General features: G+C 38.2%; 1 long non-coding RNA gene across 2 annotated transcripts in view; it reads right to left on the bottom strand.

Moving 5' to 3' along the window:
- The window catches only part of LOC102145684 (uncharacterized), a 169,672-nt gene that overhangs the window by 132,918 nt on the left and 17,127 nt on the right, over nt 1-19,627 (bottom strand). The window contains exons 2-5 of one of the 2 annotated variants that reach the window (XR_010587391.1): nt 7,178-7,249; nt 6,431-6,559; nt 5,772-5,875; nt 2,336-5,032 (exon numbers count right to left, since the gene is read on the bottom strand). This is a non-coding gene — a long non-coding RNA (uncharacterized lncRNA). The remainder of the gene's footprint in view (nt 1-2,335; nt 5,033-5,771; nt 5,876-6,430; nt 6,560-7,177; nt 7,250-19,627) is intronic. The other variant, XR_006698732.2, reaches the window with a different exon arrangement.

Here is a 19,627-nt window from a genome sequence, read left to right as displayed (position 1 = left end):
CTCTAGAACTATGAGAATTAAATTTCTGTTGATTAAGCCACTTGGGGTGGTATTCTTGCTGTTGCAGCTTGAAAGAACTAACACACAACATGATGTTACCAATTATCAAGCCATTATATCATGAAGAATGAAAGATTCAAACCTATGAAATACAGCCAAAAGAGTGATCTTCAAATAATGCATAACCTCAGAAGCTTTCAGCAAGAGGCTTGAAAACGTATGAGCCAATTGCCCACATTTGTAAGCTAAGAGAAGAAAAAAATGCAAGTCAACTAGAATTTTCAAATTATTACAAAGAAGGTAAATATTAATAAAAAATTTTAAACAATTAGCAGGGTTTAAGAAATGATTAAACTGGTTATTTGATAAAAAACAAATAAAACTTCAACAGTTAAATCAAGAAGTAAAAAAGGACATGAATAAGTAACAAAAATGGGCCACATTTATTCAACAGAAGTAGTTTTAAAATATAGGAAAAATAGATAGAATTCTATTATTACAAATTGCTGTATCTTGGGGAAATCAAATATTTTCCAGGAGAATATTTTATAAATATTGACTAAAAAATATATAGTAAACCTTACTAACCAAGTATAATAAGGAATTTCAAAAGCTGTTGAACGCTACAAACTACTAAGATCTGATTCTTTTTTGAAAAGTTTCTTTTTTATTTTGAGATAATTTTAGACTTAAAGTTCCAAAACTAGTAGTGTTCCCATACACATTTTATTCTAATTCCTGTAATGCTAATATCTTACATAACCATATAAATATTATGAAAATCAAGAAATTAACATCACTACAATACTATTAACTACAGACTTTATTCAGGCTTCACCAGTTTTTGTACTAGTCATTTTCCAGAATTCAGTTCAAGATCCTGATCGTTCCACTTAGTTGTCGGGTTTGCTTCAGTCTGTGGCAATGTCTTTGTCTTTTCTTCTCTTTTATGATCTTGACACTTTGATGAATATTAGTCACATATCTTGCAGAATAGCCCACTGATTGAGTTTGTGTGATGTTTTCTCAGGGTTAGGTTAAGGTTTTGCTTATTGAGAAGAACAACACAGAGGAGATAAGCCCTTCTCAGTGCATCAGATCGGGGGTTACATGTTGTTGATTTGTCTTATTGTTGATGATTTTAACTGTTATTATTTGGTTGCTGTGTTACCTGCCAGGTTTCCCCACTGTAATTAATTAATATTTTGGGAGCAGTTGATACTTTGAGGCTATGCAATATTCTGTGTCTACTCATACTTTTACCCACTAATTTAAGAATCATTAGTGGCTCTTATCTGCAGTGATTATTATGTGGCCTATGATGACTTTCTATTTTCTTCAACTCCTTTACATCTATTAATTGGAATCCTTCCATAACGAAGAATTACTCATTTTCCATTATGTGTTTATTCATTCGATTGTTTATCATCATGAACTTTTGGATATTTATTTATCCTCACCTGTCTCTGAAATCAACCACTCCTCCAGAGGGTCCTGGTTGCTTTTATTAGAGAATGACATTTTAAAACCAATACCTTGACTGTGAATGTGTTTTTATCTTATTTTATAATCTGCATCTTTTAAAAAGTGAATTCAATCCATTTATATTTTATTGTGAAGACTGACATATTTGGAGTAATTTCTGCCATCTTATTTTTTATTTTCTGTTTACTATGCTATTTTTTTTCCATTTTATTCATCTTTCCTATCTCCTGTTAACTTGATAAAATTTTCTTCCTTCTCTATTTTTCTGCTGATTTTGAAGCTATGGCATATATAGTTAATTATTACCATCAGATTTTTAATATACTCATCTAAAATTCTATTCACAGCATTGATCCATTGAATCCTCCCTATCTTCAATGATTGCTCTAATTTTACTTCAATATTTAAAAATGCTTTATTCATGTACACAAGTCACAAATGTACAGTTTGGTAAGTTTTTATAAAATGAGTAATTTAACACACTATAAAATGCCTGCAGATCAAGAAACAGAAGATTATCAGCCACCCAGTGAACTTTTCACCCGTCCCTTGCTGGTGTTCTCCCTTCCTGGGTAACCATTACTTGACTTCTCCCAGCATGGATTTGTTTTGCCTTACTTTGTGTTGTTATGTAAATGGATTCATGCAGGATTTACTTTTTTATTTTTGGCTTCTTTCATTCAATATTAGTTTTATGAGATTCACCTATACTTTTGCATATAGTCATACATAGTTTAGTCTTATTGCCATTTACTATTTTGTGATGGGAATATACAACTACCATTAGTAGGCATTTGAATAGTTTCTCGTCTTGGGCTGTGTCTGCTATGTATTTTGGTAACATACATACCTAGGTGAAGTCTGAAGCCAGCATGACATTTTTTCTTATTTTAAGTGATTGGATTCTTCTGTCTCAGTGCTTTCAGAATTCTTTACCTTTCAATTTCAGAATATCATAAGAAATTATTGATTGCTTTCCAATAATTTTGTCTAAGTAGAGTACTGTTTTTTACTCTGTACAGTAAAAAATTCTTTCAATTCAGTTAGTTTGTTTTCTTTTACATTTTAAAATCTTTTTTTCAGTTTTTCATTCATACTCATTATTCATACACAGGATCTCTGTTTTTGCATTTGGTATCTATTACCTTCTATTTCCAGCATTCTGTCCCTTCCCTCTCCAAACTGTAGAACTTCCTGCTGCTAGTCCTGAATGCCAGTGATTCGTCTTTCTGCATCTATTCTCCTCTCTCTCTTTCTTTCTCACTCTCTGTCCCCACTTGCTCTCTATTTCAACTTATAATAAAATTTTAAATTTTGAAATAACTTACTTGTTTTTATTGCTAAGTTTGTACTTTTTAATTTCAGTCTATTAATTTATCATTTCTTAGAATTTATATTTTATATTATCTCCTTAAAACAAAAGCAACATTTACTTTTATTTGGGTCTCCCAGAATAAATATTTGTTAAAATGATACTCTTTTTTAGAATGTAAAATTTATCGTACTTTTTGTTCTTTTTCTTTTTTTTTAAGAGACAGGGTCTTGCTCTGTCTCCTAGAATGGAGTGCAGTGGTGTGACTATATCTGATTGCAGCCTCAACCTCCTGGGCTTAAGCTATTGTCCTTTCTCAACTTCTCAAAGCACTGGGATTATCAGTGTGAGCAACCTCCCCAGCCCATTTAGTCTATTTTATTACATTTACTTTAGTTAAAAAAGAGAAATGTCTATTACTGTCATTTTCAAAAAAAAAAAAAAAAAAAAAAAAGCAGGTGATAAATAAATAAATAAATAGTATGATGTATTTCTTTTGCATTTCCTCTCATTTAACTTGGGGGAGTTTTCTATCTCCCCATAAAATGTAGGCTGAATGCCTGACTGCCACAAGTTAATGGAATCGATTCAGCCATTTAAGCAATTCAGCAACTTTTGGTTGAGGAGATAGGTATGAATTTTGAGCCATTATATTCAAATAATTTTATGACTGTAAGTTTTTTCTATGTATTATGGAAACTACCTCACTAAGCTCTAGTTCCACTGAGCTGAGAGAATATTCTGTTTCATTCAGCAGACTCGGAGTTACCAGTCACACTAGTACGAATTTAAGATCAGGAAATCTCCACTACTATGCACTTTTTGTTTGGTGAGTGGACAAACTATATATTTTTTTGTCTGCCACAGCTTTTCCCCTTCACACATCACAATGCTTTTACACTTATAAACTTATAATATGTAGCAGCAGCAATAGCTCCTAGTGGGTTGAGTCCCAGATCTTCAATGAGCTACCTTCTAGAGATTGCTTTTCCCCGTTACCACTCAAAGAGCCTTGATAACTCTCTGAGCCAGAGACAAATACGAAAAACGTTCTCTGGATTTCCTCAAGGACTCTCCACGCAGAACAGAGCTGGGTTCCAATTGCAATGGTTTTTCCCACAGCCTCCCAATTCTTTCAGTCCTTGTCCTTTTAAACTAAGAGATATTTAGAAGAATCTCCTACAATGTTCTCTTTTTATTTTTCATAATTTATATGATGTTATTATTCCCTAAGTTGTGTGGTGGTACATGGGATCTTTGTTTTGATTGAAAAGCCATTTTTTTTTTTTCTGATAGAAATGTCAGACATTTTATAGTATTAGATTGACACTGTTACTAAGATTCACTGCTGGTATAATTTTATTACATTTTTTTGCCTCATTGTAGTCTTTTTATCTGGTTTTGATAGTTACTAGGGAAATGTTAAAATTGCATTCACTTCTATCTTCTGCTAAATCCTTGTATTTCCAATATTAGAAGTTCTAACTTGTTTCCTTTTTTCTTTTTCTTTTAACAAATTTTGTATGGACGTAAACCTTATAGGGTATAACATCTTGAGACAATTCACTGCTTTCTTTTTATGTTTAATAAATATAGCTTTTTATAAGTTAGATTTAATAAACACAGAGCTTAATGATGGTTATGGCAACATGATTCCCAATTGCTCATTTTTTCTTTTCCTCTTTTTATTTTTGAATGAAGCAATTATACTCCCAGGTTTTTTTTACATATGCAGAAATCTTCTGCTGGGAGTAATATTGCAACTTACTTTGCCAATAAAATTTCTGTTGCAGCAATATGGCAGGAAGTAAAGTATTTTTTCCATAGGAATTCAGCTTTAGTTGATTCCTCTAAGGTTTCCATTGCATACATTGAATACATTACAATCTAAATATAAATAAGAAATCTGTTGAAAGGCAATGGCAAAAGATACTGCTGAGAGATAGTTTAGCACTGCCTTCATAGGATTATCTTGCCCTAAAATTTCCTTTCTGTGGTGGAGTGGTACAGGACCGGGGGAAATGCAAATATAAAGGCAAATCATTAAAAGAAGGATTCTTGTTTTCATTCCTTTTACTTTTATTTTTTTTAAGACCAAATATGAAACACGGGTTCTAAATGCTGGCTTTCTAAGAGAAGGGTGACAGTGTTCACTAAGAACTTAACCACAGCATCACAGCCTCCAGCACGGATCATGGAGTCTTCATAAAACTTTGGCCACTAACCCCGAAGCTCCTGTCATGCAAAAAAAGACAGGAAAGTGGGAAAGAAGAGAGAAATAGTGTGAGGTACCCCTAGGATATGCTTCCATATTGTCCAAGCAAACATTTTGGGAAAGACATTTTGACTACTACACAAATCACTAGAAACTCATCAGACAAAATCTAGAACAGGGTTGGCAATTTAAAACCAACTGTGTCACCAATATTGCTACCTTAGACACGGTGCCAACATCACTCATCAGCCTGAGCCCATTCCTTCTACTTCCTCTCAATAGAACATTCCAGAAGCTTCCCCCCATCAATTAGGGTCAGCAGGTGAGATGTCACTACTCTGCCACTCTAGACCCTAAAGAGTTACTCAATTATCTATAGTAATCTATATTTTAAGGAATTTAGGAGGACTCTCAGAGCTCTAGTATGCTTCCCAATTACTTACCAAGAAATGCCCTGCCACCTACTTTGAAGACACTGGACAACTGAAAACATGTTCACAAAACTTTGGGAAGCAATTTCTATGTAATATTATTGGCTTATGGAATTTAGTTTATCACTGCCGTAATTTGATTATAATTGATGCATTATAGAGACATGATATTAAGACCTTCTTACATGGGGAAGGCCTGGAAAAAGTGGAAAAAGAGTTTGAACCCTTTAAAGAAGGCTGCTGGAAACTCTCCACAGAAGTTTCGAGACCCAGAATGAGTGCCTCATTGCAGTGAGGATGCTCAGAATTACCTCATTTCAGGACTTACTAGGCACTCCAAGAAAAGGTTCACTGCTAGATCCTTGGAGAAAGAATGTATTTTTAACTTTCATTTTTCCATTTATATACAAAACAGATATTCAACGTCCAAAACTGTAAAGGAGAGAGAGACAAAAGTTATAAAGAAGAAAGTAAAAATCATTTGTCACTATCTTTGAAAAACTCTATTAATAGTATTTAGACAGATATTATAAATACAAATTCATAATTGCAAGATATAACTGTGTTATACCTGCCAGAAAGGCCATTCTTATAAGAGTTCCCTGCCTTCAAGCACAATTTTGTCTGTTAACTAAAGTTTTTTTTAAGGTTAAGAAGTTCCTTTCTCACCAAACTGAATCCCTCAAGCTCAAACACCATAAAAGAACAAACTGGGACATGGCTTTTAAAGCTCAGGTTTGTGTTCTTTGAATTTTCCATTAGAAACAAAGATATATTTTCATTTGGAACAGGATCCAGAAACTTAAATCAAAACTAAGAGAATATCCAAATTTGTCATTTCCATTTACTTTAGCAGTTTCAGGGTTTTAAAGATTTGGTGTATTTTAACAAATCCATTTGATTCTTTTCTACTCATTCCCTCATCCATCCCTTTTTAAAGGATGAACTCTGTTTCAATATTTCTCTAAAGCAAAATTGTATCATTACCTGCAGTCAAGTGACAGTAGCCTGATGTTTAAATCACAGTTGTTATAACAGTGGACATTGAAACACAGGAGAATGAATAAAGTGCTCATTGGACTATAATTTCCAGTGTTTTTGGCATTCTTGGTCCACCTGCAGAAAGGATGAGACTTTAGAAAGTGTGTTTGTTTACATTCCGCAACTGTCCTAACTCTCCAGTGGAGGAACATTTGGATAAGGAAGGTCTCTGTTCCCTTTGGAATGTTGGACAGTTCTGTGTCCTTCCCTGCACATGCTGAGAAACAAGAACTGCCCACAGTTTTTTGGATCCCTGTGTTTTGTGAGAAGGGGCAATGTTCTCCTTACCTGTCTAGGGTCAGAAACCATTCAATGACAGTGAAAGGGAACCTACAGGAGATTTACTTTTAGGAAACCAAATCTGCCAGTGAGATAGTTAAGCTTGTCCTGATGGAGTGAAAGAGCAGATACAGCCAGGAGGTATGTCCGATGTGAACAGGTGGAAGATTCCCACAAGATGTTAGTTCTCCTCTTGCTAAAAACCAATGACAACAGAGTGATGAGGGGACAATTCTGGTGATGTTTCCATGACAGCACATGAAACCCTGAAACACCAAATCCAGTGAGAAGAGCTGCCAAACCCTTGAACACACCACAAGAACAGGGACTTCTACAGCTTTTAGCAGAGTATCCCCCTTCACCCCCCAGAAGAAAAGTATTAAATTGACCCATTTAGTTAAATGAACTATTCACCTTCTGCTCTTGTGGTCTATAATTGTCATCCCATTGCTTGGGAATCAAGGATGAATCCATGTAGGGACCCAGCTAAAAGCAAGGAGAAGGAAAATTAAATTGTATCTAGCTTATCTTTTTTGAGTAAGCAATGAAACAACTGCATACTTTATGTCTTGGATCAACAAGGGAGCCATGCCAAATGTCAGATTAAATATTCCGCAGCTGAAGTGTTTGCATAGCTTTTCAGTGGCTACCATTTAAAGAAAGAAAAACAATGATGGGACTTAAAAAAAAAAAATACTCCCTTAGCTTCACATGCTCACAGTGTACTGCCAGCAATTGCTCTCAACTTGGAAGGCCAGGCCATGCGTATCTTGTCCGTGGAGTGTCGGTGCCAGCTGGCAAGCAGAGCCCTGTGCTTCCATTCCCTCCAGGAGCTTGAAGCCCCACTGTGCATCTTGAAGGCCACAGCCGCACTGCTGTATTGTTTAACTCATAACTGCTTTGGCTAAGGAGCAAGTCATTTAAAGAAGGAATTTCCTGGTTCTTGAAGTGTCTATCATGTTTCACCAATAAGTTTGCATTCGCTGCATGTGTTTTCAGTTTGGGTTGGCTCTGTGGGGCTGCCGAGGAAACTGGAGACAGATCTTTTTGAAACAAAATAATAAGTCTGAACAAATCAACTTTATTGTCATTGGCTCTGGTGTGATTTGGATTAATTTCAGCTTTATACTTATAAAGGATTGCTTAAGAGGTGATGCTCTCCAATTCCAGGTTATGTAAAGGAAAGGAGAGAACTGACATATCTTAAGTAACTGCTAAGTGTCAGGAGCTTGCCTGCATTATCTCAGTTACTTTTCCTAACAATCCAATAAAGTCGTTGTTCCTCCATTCATCTTACTGACAAGAAAATGGAGGTGCTGAGAGGGTCATTCACTTGCCTGATGTAGCATAGTTAGGAATACAGCTGTGAAGTCCAATTGGTTTGTTTCATCTCAGATCTGCTGATCACTTTCTGTGACCTTGGGCAAGTCACTTCACCTCTCTGCTCTAACTTTCTCATCTTCAAAATGCAAATGATAATGAGAATCCTTCACAGAGGGTTAAAGAAAGCAATGTGTGTAAGGTGATCAGTGCAGGTAACTGGTAAATAAATTCAGCCATTGTCATACGACAGTGCAGAGATTGAAACTCAGTGCAGCTACCTTCCAAGCTGGTGCTGATTTCCCTCACCAGTCTAGAGATCAGTGCCACCCTTCTCCATGGGGAAGGTTTAAGTCGACACTGATACTCAAGAGACTAAAAGTGCAGGGTGATTTAACATCCTCGCTTTAAAAATATTTTCCCTGTTGGGGCAAACAAAACCTGTAGTTCTGGCTCAAGCTTGGGCTTTTGGAAAAAAAAAAAACAAAAAAGCTGTCTGAAAAGGAACTAGGAGAAGAGAGAAATGATGTGAGATGTGGAAGCTGCAGGGCTGTCATCTCACCGTCCTGGCCAGTTGCTTGGATTCGGGATGAAAAAATGAAAAGTTGCCTGGTAATATGTTTTCTTATGACAGCTGATGTCTAGTCTGTTTACTGCAGCAAAAGTGGAGCTTAACCAATGATTTTTAACAGGCATCACCATCATAATGCCTAGCATGCTGGTGCTCAAACCCCACCTGAGTGCTTCCCACATGCCAGGCTTTGGGCTGGCCTTGGGATACAGAGATGAGTAAGACATGGTCCCAGTTCTTGCAGAGCTCCCAGATGAGTGACCAAATGAGCCTTATAGCACAGAGATCTTGCTCACCATAGAGAGAAACTATTTACATTCTAGACCCTGTAGAATCATCCAGAAGGAAGCCTAGTGTACATCATTATCTATCATATAACCAGGAATTTCTGAAGCTTTTTGAAGAGGCTTAGGTAACTTTTAAAATAATCTTCAGTGAGAAAACAAATTCCACAAGTAGGAGGGAGGCCGCCCATAATGCAACCAACTTGGTTAATCATTTGGAAGTTCTTCCAGTCTTGCGAGGACTGCTTGGGCACTAGTTGTACCAATAGCTAACCCCAAGGAATTGGACTCAGAAGAGCAATACAAATTGCAGCCTTGCCAGTTACGAGCTGAGTGATCTTAGCCAAAATAACTCAATCTGTCTGAGTTGTATTTTTTATCAATCGACTGAAGATGAATAATATTCAGGCTACAAGTTTATCAAAGAATTAATAGGTGAATATCTATGAAAGCCCTTTTTATTCAGTAAAGATGTATATATATTTGTTCTTACTTCTCTTCACACTTTCACTTTCATTTATTTTGTATAAAATTTGCATAGTGTGACTTTTAGATTTGGGGTTTCTTGCTTTCTAGTTTGATGTTTATGAATATTTCAGTAAAGACAGGATGGAAAAGGATAGCAACACTGAGCAATTTTTTAGTACCATATCCATGAGGAGCCATAGGTAAAAAGAGGTGACAGAAACTATGATTCTAAAGCCTAAGCAAAATTCCCAAGGTGAGAAATCTAGTAAGAAGTTGAATTGGGGTATCAGCTACTGTCTGCTTGACTTCAAAGCACAGGTTGTTAACTACAATCTACCTTGTGTCTGAAAATGATGATAATATTAGTAATCTGAAATGGAAAGGATAACTAATAGCGATGTTCATTCATTTTGTTTATAGGAAAATGAAAAGTGATGTTTATGGCTTTTCTTTGAGAGGAGAATAAGAATTTAAAAACTGTACTTATTGATAGGAATTTATGAAATATGATCTAAGTAAAAGACAAGTAAAAAGTATGAAATAATATAAAAATTTGTGGTATCTTTTTACAAGCCCCTTCTCTAGGGTCTTGTGTCATTATCACCCTTAGCTGAAAATAATCTCAACTCTGAATTCCCAGAACCCCTTTGAAGAATCTTTTGTGTGATTAAGGCTGCTGGCTGGACGCAGTGGCTCACGCCTGTAACCCCAGCACTTTGGCAGGCCGAGGCCGGTGGATCACTTCAGCTCAGGAGTTTGAGACAGCCTGGTGAACATGGCAAAACCTCGTCTCTACTAAAAATACAAAAATTAGCCAGGCATCGTGTTTCATGCCTGTAATTCCAGCTACTTGGGAGGCTGAGGCACAAGAATCACTTGAACCTGGGAGGCGGAGGTTGCAGTGAGCCAAGATTGTGACACTGCCCTCCAACCTTGGTGATGGAGTGAGACGCTGTCTCACAAAATAAATAAATACAAATAAATAAACAACCCAGCTGCCTCACCATATTTGCACTTGCTGCTCCCTCTGCCTGGAACATTTTTTTCCCAAAAACCTCTTGGATCATTGGCTCCCTTCATGGATGCATATGCTCAAATGTCCCTTATCAGACAGACCTGGCTAGAGCTTTCCTTATCACTTTGTACAAAATGGCCATGTGCCCCTTATTACTCTTATCTATTGTCTTACTTTTTTTTTCTTCAAAGCACTTCCCAATACCAGACATATTTAACATTTTGTATATTGACTGCTTCCCAAACTCAGATACAAATTCTCTAAGAACACAGAATTTCTTTTGTTTACTGCAGTCTCCTGAAAATCTAGAATAACACCTGGCACATAGTTAGATGCTCAAAACATATTTGTTAAATAAATGAATGAATGAAGAATTAATGAATGTGGCCCTTCATACTTTGTATACTTGTTGATTATATAAGAGTCTTACATCACTTGGGAAACTGAACTTTCTGAGGGCAAGGTCTGTGTCTGATTCACTTTCAAATCTCTCTAGGTCCTAATATAGTACTTAAAATTGATTGAAAATTTACATACATTTAATATACAAGTGTCTCATTTGTGGCCTAACAACTCTACACAATAGATTGGTATTCTTATTTCTATCTGTCTTAGATTAGGCTGCTACAACAGAATAGCATAGACTGGGTGGTTTAACCAACAGACACTGATTTCTCACATTTGTGGAGGATGGGAAGTTCAGGAACAACGTGGCAGCCAATTCAGTTCCTGGTGAAGACCCTCTTCCTGACTTGCAGATGACTGCCTTCTTGCTGTATCCTCATATGGTGGAAAGAGCAACAGCTCTGGCCTGCTTCTTATAAGGGCACTAATCTCATTATAAGGGGCCCACCGTTGTGACTTCGTCTAACCCTAATTACCTGCTAAAGGCTCTACACCCAAATACAATCACACTGTGGTTAAGGCTTCAATATAAGAATTTTGGGGAGACTCAGACTTCATTCCATCATATCATTTTACAGACGAGAAACCATAACTCAGTGAAGTTTAATAATTTTTCCAAAGTCAGAGATCCTGGAGGAGTCAGAGCTCAAGCCTAGTTCTTACCACAAGCCCATGATTATCTCTCTCTCTTTTTTTTTTTTTGAGGCGGAGTCTCACTCTGTCACCCAGGCTGGAGTGCAGTGGCCTGATCTTGGCTCACTGCAAGCTCCGCCTCCTGGGTTCACGCCATTCTTCTGCCTCAGCCTCCCAAGTAGCTGGGACTACAGGTGCCCACCACCCTGCCCAGCTAATTTTTTTGTATTTTTTAGTAGAGACAGGGGTTCACCATGTTAGCCAGGATGGTCTCGATCTCCTGAACTTGTGATCCACCCGCCTCAACCTCCCAAAGTGCTGGGATTACAGGCATGAGTCACCGTGCCCGGCCGATTCTCTCTCTTAAGGGCCACTGCCTCTCCTGGTGTTATAGCCCATAAATAACTACTGACACAGGGTTGAATAAATAGGCCCATTTGCATAAGCAGGACTCCATTTACATAAGCAGTACAAAAGAGGCAGGACTCCTCAGAAACATACAGAGCCTTTCACATTGTCAACATGAAGGTAAATTTCTACTTTCATCTTTAGGGTTTTTAAGTTTCTCCGTTTTAAGTTAGACATGGTTTTTAAAGTTTACTCTGTACTAGGGACTCTTACCTTCACTCTGTTACCCTCCTCCTTCAAGTTGAAGGAATGGAGGCTCTGTGAGAAAGAATAGCACAAGTGGGCCACACAGCAACTAAAATGAGACATAATTTGAATTCAGGCCAGGCTATCTCTTTTTTTGTACCCACAAGAAAGCCCAGTTCTTAGTATGGCCATTGAGAAACTATTGTGTGCTCTTATATTTAATCTGCCTGCTCCAGACCACATGGGTCAGAATAGCATCCTCTTCTCCCATAGAAGTGGAAAACACATAAACATGGAAAACTTACAGCCTCATTCATTCATTCTTCTCTCCTAAGTTAAAAATAGCAATTCATATATATACACGTGTGTGTGTGCGTGTGTATGGTGTGTGTGTGTTTTTTAAGTCCTTAAAGGCCATATGTTTTTCCTGGATTTGATGAGTTCTTTAATCCCCAAATATTTCTGTAATTTGTCATTAAGTCTCAGAACTCCTAGAACGCTCATATGAATTCAATCCAAATTCCAAACATAATGAGATTTATCCACTTCTAATCTCTGTATCTATTTTTAACTGAAATATCTTATTTATTTTCAAGACAGAACACTTTGCCATAATATGTCACTGCAGCGCATTCGAAATCCTCCTAGATCAGAGTATAGGACAGAATAGGAGGATACATCTTAACCAGAAACCTGCCTTGTCTTTTATTTCTTAAGTTGATCTACAGAATGACAGAACTGCATGGTTTAGACATTATATAGATGAATTCAAACTCAAAGCTGTGTTTACATTTGTATGCCTGTCAATGCAGGATTATGCTTCATAATTTGTAGTCCCTTTCTCTCTCTGTTCTACCCCACCCCAGGCCAAAGCAAAACAAGTCAGAACAAACCAAAAAAGAAAAAAAAATCTGCTTTACTTCATGAAAATAATAAACGTGGAGCATTCTTCAAATTCGTATGATAACCATTTTTTTTTCCTGGCACCCACTATATATAAAAAATTTGCATGTATTAATATCCAGTGTGGCACACAGTGAGAAGCTTCAGAGGAGTCCCTTCAGAAGGCCTGGCATTAATAATGCCAGTAATACCATCACCCTTTATCGCTTCTTTCCTGGAAATGGACCTGTCTCTTAAGGTTGACTGGGGAAGAGAAGAAATTCTGGACAGACACCACTCAAATGTCCACTGTAGTTTTAGCATCTACAGTGTAAAGGATTTGGACTGAGAATGCTAAGGACCATTTAAGCTCTAATATTCTCTGATGATCTGATTTTCCCCCTATTAATACACCATTTTGCTAAATCCGATCATGTTCTTTTTCCTTTTCAGAAACCAAAACTACTTTACATGGAGTAGGCTATGTAATATGATTTCCCTGTCAGCAGAATAAAATAGTTGATTTTGGAGGTTTAAAATTGATTCACAGCAAATCAGTGCTAGAAAAATGGATTCAGTTACTTTCTTCTTTGGCCTCTAATTCTGGACTCACAAGCCACAGAGTACATCACGCAGACTGTTAGTTGTCCATCTTATTTCTAACTGGCTTCAGAAATGGTCTGGGTCTGTGCTAGAGCACTGAAGAAAAATACAGGCACATCCATTTCCAGGAATCCAGAGTTTCTGTGAAATAAATGTTTTCAGACTTTAAAATGTACTAAGGCAGCTTGTTACCTGAAGTATTGATAGAGCAAATGATCCTTTTCTTTAGCAGATAATCATTCTGCTGGCTTTTTAATTTGGCAAGTCTAAATTTTCCTCAGTTGGATTTAAAGCAGATTATACTTGTGAGTAAATAGAGAGTGTTAAGTTCAGGAGAGTGATAAAATTCCTGATGAACTGTCCATGGCTTGTATTTGGTCCCCACAGTAGCAATGCCATGGGAATTTCTCATCAGCATTAAGTTTAGAAGTTAGGACTCCTAAATATGACATTACTCATCTTAAGAGTACCTATTTATTGCACATTTGTCAGAGGCTACTTTCAGAGGGTTATCATTGCGGTACTTAAGCAAGCTTTACAGAAACATTTTAAAATTTAATTTTATCTTTAATTAACGAATAACAGTTGTATATATTTATGGGAAACAATGTGATATTATGATACATGTACACATTGTGTAATGATTAAATTAGGCTAATTAGCATCACCATCACCTCACATACTTATTACTTTGTGGTGAGAACATTTAAAATCTACTCTTTTAGCAATTTTGAACCATACATTACTATTAACTAAGGTCACCACACTGTGCAATAGATCACTAGAATTTATTATTTGTAACTGAACTTTGTATCCTTTGACAATCATATCTACTTTCCTGTCTGTCCTCTAACCCCCATATTCCAGCACAATTTTACTCCCCACTTCGATGAGTTTAACTTTTTCTTCTTATTTTTCTTTCTTTCTTTCTTTCTTTTTTTTTTTTTTGAGACTGAGTCTCACTCTAGTGCCCAGGCTGGAGTGCAGTGGTGCGATCTTGGCTTACTGGAACCTCCGCCTCTTGGGTTCAAGCGATTCTCCTGCCTCAGCCACCCGAGTAGCTGGGATTATAGGTGCCTGCCACCATGCCCAGCTGATTTTTGCATTTTTAGTAGAGATGGGGTTTCACCATGTTGACCAGGCTGGTCTCGAACTCCTGACCTCAAATGATCCATCTGCCTCAGCCTCCCAAAGTGCTGGGATTACAGGCATAAGCCACCGTGCCTGGCCGAGTTTTATAGATTCCTCATATTAGTGAATTTTTATAGTGAACTTTTATAGATTCCTCATATAAGTGAATTCAAGTGATATTTGCTTTTCTGTGCCTGGCTTATTTCACTTAGCCTAGTATCCTGTAGATTCATCTGTATTGTCACAAGCTACAGGATTTCCTTCTTTTTAAAGACTGAGTAGTATTCCATTGTATATGCACACCACATTTTCTTTATCCATTCATGCTGATGGGCATGTCAGTTGATTCAATACCATGGCTACTGTGAAGAGTGCTGCAATAAACATGAGAATGCAGGTATCTCTTTGACATATTAATTTCATTTCTTTTGCATATATGTCTAGAAGTGGGATTTCTGGATCATATGATAATTCTATTGCTAGTTTTTTGAGGAACCTTCATATTGTTTTCCAAGATGGCTGTATCAATTTATATTCTGACCAACAGTCTAGAAAGGTTCTCTTTCTCCACATCCTAACCAACACTTGTTTTCTTTCACTTTTTTAAGTCTTGAGAATATTTATTCTTTTTAAAAAATGTTTTTAATTTCTATATCTTTAGGGGTACAGTAGATTTTAGTTACATGAATGAATCGTATAGTGGTGAAGTCTGGGATTTTAGTGCACCTGTCACCCCAAATAGTTTGCATTGTACCCAATAGGTAGGTTTTCATCCCTCATCCCTTCTGAGTCTCTGATGTTCATTATACTGCTGTGTATGCTTTTGAATACCCACAGCTTAGCTTCCACTTATGAGTGAGAATATGTGGTATTTGGTTTTTGATTCCTGAGATATTTTGCTTAGAATAATGGTCTCTGGCTTCAACCATGTTGCTTCAAAAGACATGATTTCATTTGCAGATTTCATTTGCAGATTTCATTCTTAATATAAATAAAAATAAGATGTAGAAAACAGTCACTTTAAAAAAGGATGGTTGCAAAACATTAAGATTTAGTCACGTACACAGAATTGTTTCTGAGGTAGACACAGATGCCTGTTTCTCTTCTCCATGTGCACTCTGCCCATTCTAAGCCCTCAGTTATTGTAACTGACCCGGGACTAGGTGAAATAAGGTGCTCTGTGGGAGAAACTAATTTGGGGATGCCACAAAGGAGCCATTTTACAGTGGCACTGAATCTGATAAAATTTTAACCTCCAGCTTTTCCTGAGGAACACTGAATTTTATGAAAATTCCCAGTTTCTGCATCCTTAAAGGTACAGCCAGCCGTGCAGGGCGGTCATCAGCATGACTTCACTTCAGCTGATGTGGGGGCTTTCTGAGCCAGTGCAAGCCACGGCAAATCCTGACATTGCCTCACTCTGCTAAGAAGCCAATTTTATAAACTTCCCTCTCTTTACAGAGGGCTCTGGCTGTTCACCCTCAGCAACTTGTGATCTCATGCAAACCCCTCTGCCATCTGTTGCTTAGTCTCCCTGAAGCTATTTATAGCTCAGGTTCTGTCCTTCTCATGTCTACTTTTTTTTTTTTTTCTAATTTCATAAATTGAGTTTCATGTCCCAACTTGTGGCTTGCTTTAATTGATCCTTTTCACCATTCCCCATGTTTAGCTATAATTTAAAGTGGTTAGAGAAAATTTTTGTGCACAATGTCTGTAGGCAAAGCACTGTGGAACATCTGAAATTAAATCAGGCTCAGCCCCAACCCTCATGAAGTTTCAGTTTATAGGAAAGCTGAAATTAAATATATATATATAATATATATTATAAGAACATGAGAGAAGAAAGTGTTAGATCTCAGTAGCAAGTTCCAAAGAAAATGACATTTGTTCTTCCTGGGAGACCAAGAAGCGTCTCATGGAAGTGATTTTTTGATTCATCCTTAAAGTGATCTTTCTGGTTTTTAATTTTGTAATAAATAATATATTCTATTTTTCGGACATCACAGCCCCAGGGAGTGGTTCTGTACCAAATGGAATGGCAGTTGCTCTAACATTGCATGTGTGGGAGGAGGAAGAAAGGGAAATAACCACAACATCAAAAAAAAAAAAAAGAAGAAAACAAAAACAAAAGTCCTGGGTAACTTCTAGCATCTGTTCCACTCCCACATTAATACAATTCACCTGGGAATTCTGAGTAAAAGGAAGACAGGAAACAAGGCGGGGGGGTGTGGTGCTGGGAAGGGCATATAAGTGAAGGAGAAGACAAAAGCGGGGAAAGAAAAACCATAGAAAGCCCAATGGCTGACCTCTCTTTCCCGCAAAACCAGGAAGAAGCTCAGCTTGGAAGTGGAGGCCTGGCTACGTTCATCACCCAGAGGAACACCTTGTAGGTCAGCGCCCAAGGGAAAAAGAGAGGAGGGAAGCGAGGTGGGCAGGATGTCTGTGAAGCACACTTAACAGAGATGGGGAAGGATGAGAGACAACACGAGAAACATGAAGGTGAATTTGTATACACATGGAGAGACAGTACCGAAGAGCATTTGAACACAAAAACAACATCCTACACTTCACCATTTTTAAAAAAGAAAGATTTCTTTTCCATCCCTATCCTATGCTAAACTTAGTTCCTTTTTTTTTTCTTTTCTTTTTCTTTTTTTGGTGTTATTGCTTGAGAAAGGCCAGCAATGTCATTGAGAAAGTCTGGAAAGGATACACTTGTACCCAAAGGATGCTCAGAGCTTGTGCTGACCCTAGACCAGGCAATGCCAGTGCCACTTTGGAACTTGTCAGCCTGTCACCTCCTCCATCTGCAAAAACCCTGGCATTGTTTATGGCCTGAGATTTTCCCTCGAGGGAAATATATTTCAGTGTCTGGTTGGACTTCTGTGATGGAATCATTGAAGACAGATCAAACTCATGTATGGATTGCTGCAGATCTGGGTCCACAAATGCTGAAGGCATGCTGTTTCCCAGCACAGCAAAGGAGTCAGACACTCTGGGCCTCCAGGCTTACAAACACCTAGAGAAATTCCTCTGTCCTTGAGATGCCAACCAAGGCTCCTGGGACTCATGACCCATCATGGGATTGTGATGCCAGCCAAGGCTCCTAGGACTTGTGACTCATCATAGGATTGTGTGACATCAAAGCAGGCCCCATTGGAGCACTATGGGAAAGTATGCTGGGTCCCGTGGCATTCAGGAAGGGCGTCAAGTTGGAGTGAGAAGTGGCTATGTTATTCCCATTGAGCTAGAGGGTTGTCATTGGAATCATAGAGTCTGGGTCTAAAATTTGAAGATTTTATGTATTATTAATGCCAATTCCTGGCATGTTTTTTATTAATGATAAGTTGGGTGAGGGAGTTGGAGGGGCGTTTTCATTTGAGTTAACCACTAGCTTCATGGTATCATGATATAATCTGGTGGAACTTGACACTGCAAAGTTGGACACTCAAGATATCAAAATGTATATTCAAAATATCAATCATCAAATAATCTGCAGAAGTCTTCTGTCTAGTACATGTTACCTCCAGAGCCTATCCTTTCCCAAACCTGCTCACTTCAAGATGGTGCAGTTTAATGGAAGCAGCAGCATCAGGATTTGCCACTAGGCCCACCAGGTATGATGGAACCTGGGGAAACTTGAGGTTTCCCAGGGCAAGTCCCACATTGTGGACTGGGCTATGTAGAGTGGGAGATTTTAGAGAGTTCACATCAAGAGAACACGCCTGGCTGCATGCCACAGATTTATTCAAGAGCCCCTGCCTTAGGCCATGTTAAACTGCTGAAGCTGTGTTGAGGCTAATGGGGTTTCTGGAAGGGTTGAAAGGAAGTGGTGGTGATGACTGAGCTGTTAGTCCTTTTATTGAGTCTGATTGGTTCGCTAAGATTCTGCCAACCACTGTTGCTGTTTGGACCCCAAGATATGGGAAAGAATGACCTGATTCCCATGTCATCTTCCTGTTGAGGGTGCTCACCACATGGCAGGGGTGCTGTCTTCTGCTGAGCAGGCAGCAAAGCTCAGCTACCTGACTGTAATTCACCATCTCCCAGGGCACACTCAGCCTCTCATCTTTTGAGGTATCATCTGAGAGTTAGATCCCACGTTTGATATTTAGATGGACATTTTATTTCATGACATGAAGAACCATCCCATCCCAAACTCAAATTCCCAACTGGAGCCCATCTGTGGGACAGTGCTTTGGAAAAGTCTTCCCTGGTAGGACTGAGAGGTCTCTCAACTGGTCAAGGGAAAATGGGAATATTCACCAAGAGCCTGGGATCATCCTAGTCATCTCTATGCTGGGCCTTATGTCAGCTGTGCTTATCCCAAGAGGAAAATCTCACTGTTTCTCTGCCAGCTGCTATTAAAACGTCTCTGAAAACAATCTTTGGGGATTTGGGGAGTGTACCCCAAGAACACCGAAGACCTCTTTTCCAAGAGAGAAGTTTCCATCATCTAGAATTTTGGGCACATTGTCTGGACAACTGACTCCAGAAAGACTTGGAATGGATGCAGGGTTGGAGACAATTGGCCTTTACATTTCAGAGCCTAACATTCCTGAAAGTCTAGAAAGACACATATGGCCCTGGTTGGCTGGAGCTGGGGGCTGTTGTGGGAAAAGTTTTGGATCATTCCAAAGGCAGATATCTGTGTGTTCAGGGTTTTGCTTCTCTCTATCTTGCTGCTAGGAATTTTCTGGATTTGGAAAGAGGCATCAGTTTCAACCTGACCTTTCCATACAACTTCTGAAGCTTGAAAGCACATGCACCACTTGGGCTGATGTCTTCCAAGAAGGTGTGGACTCTGTGCAGTAGTCTGGCTATGGGAAGATATGGAAGAGCTGTGGGCCACAGGATTTGAGGGCCTCACCAAGTGTGTTGTGTGCTGGGAATCCTGGAACTTTATGTGGTCAGCAGAAGTACATTATTTAGTCTCAGGACCTCTTAGATCAAAGGAG

The sequence above is a fragment of the Macaca fascicularis genome, chromosome 6 (assembly GCF_037993035.2).
Source record: "Macaca fascicularis isolate 582-1 chromosome 6, T2T-MFA8v1.1".
NCBI lineage: Eukaryota > Metazoa > Chordata > Mammalia > Primates > Cercopithecidae > Macaca > Macaca fascicularis.
This window is presented reverse-complemented; position numbering and strand designations above follow the sequence as displayed.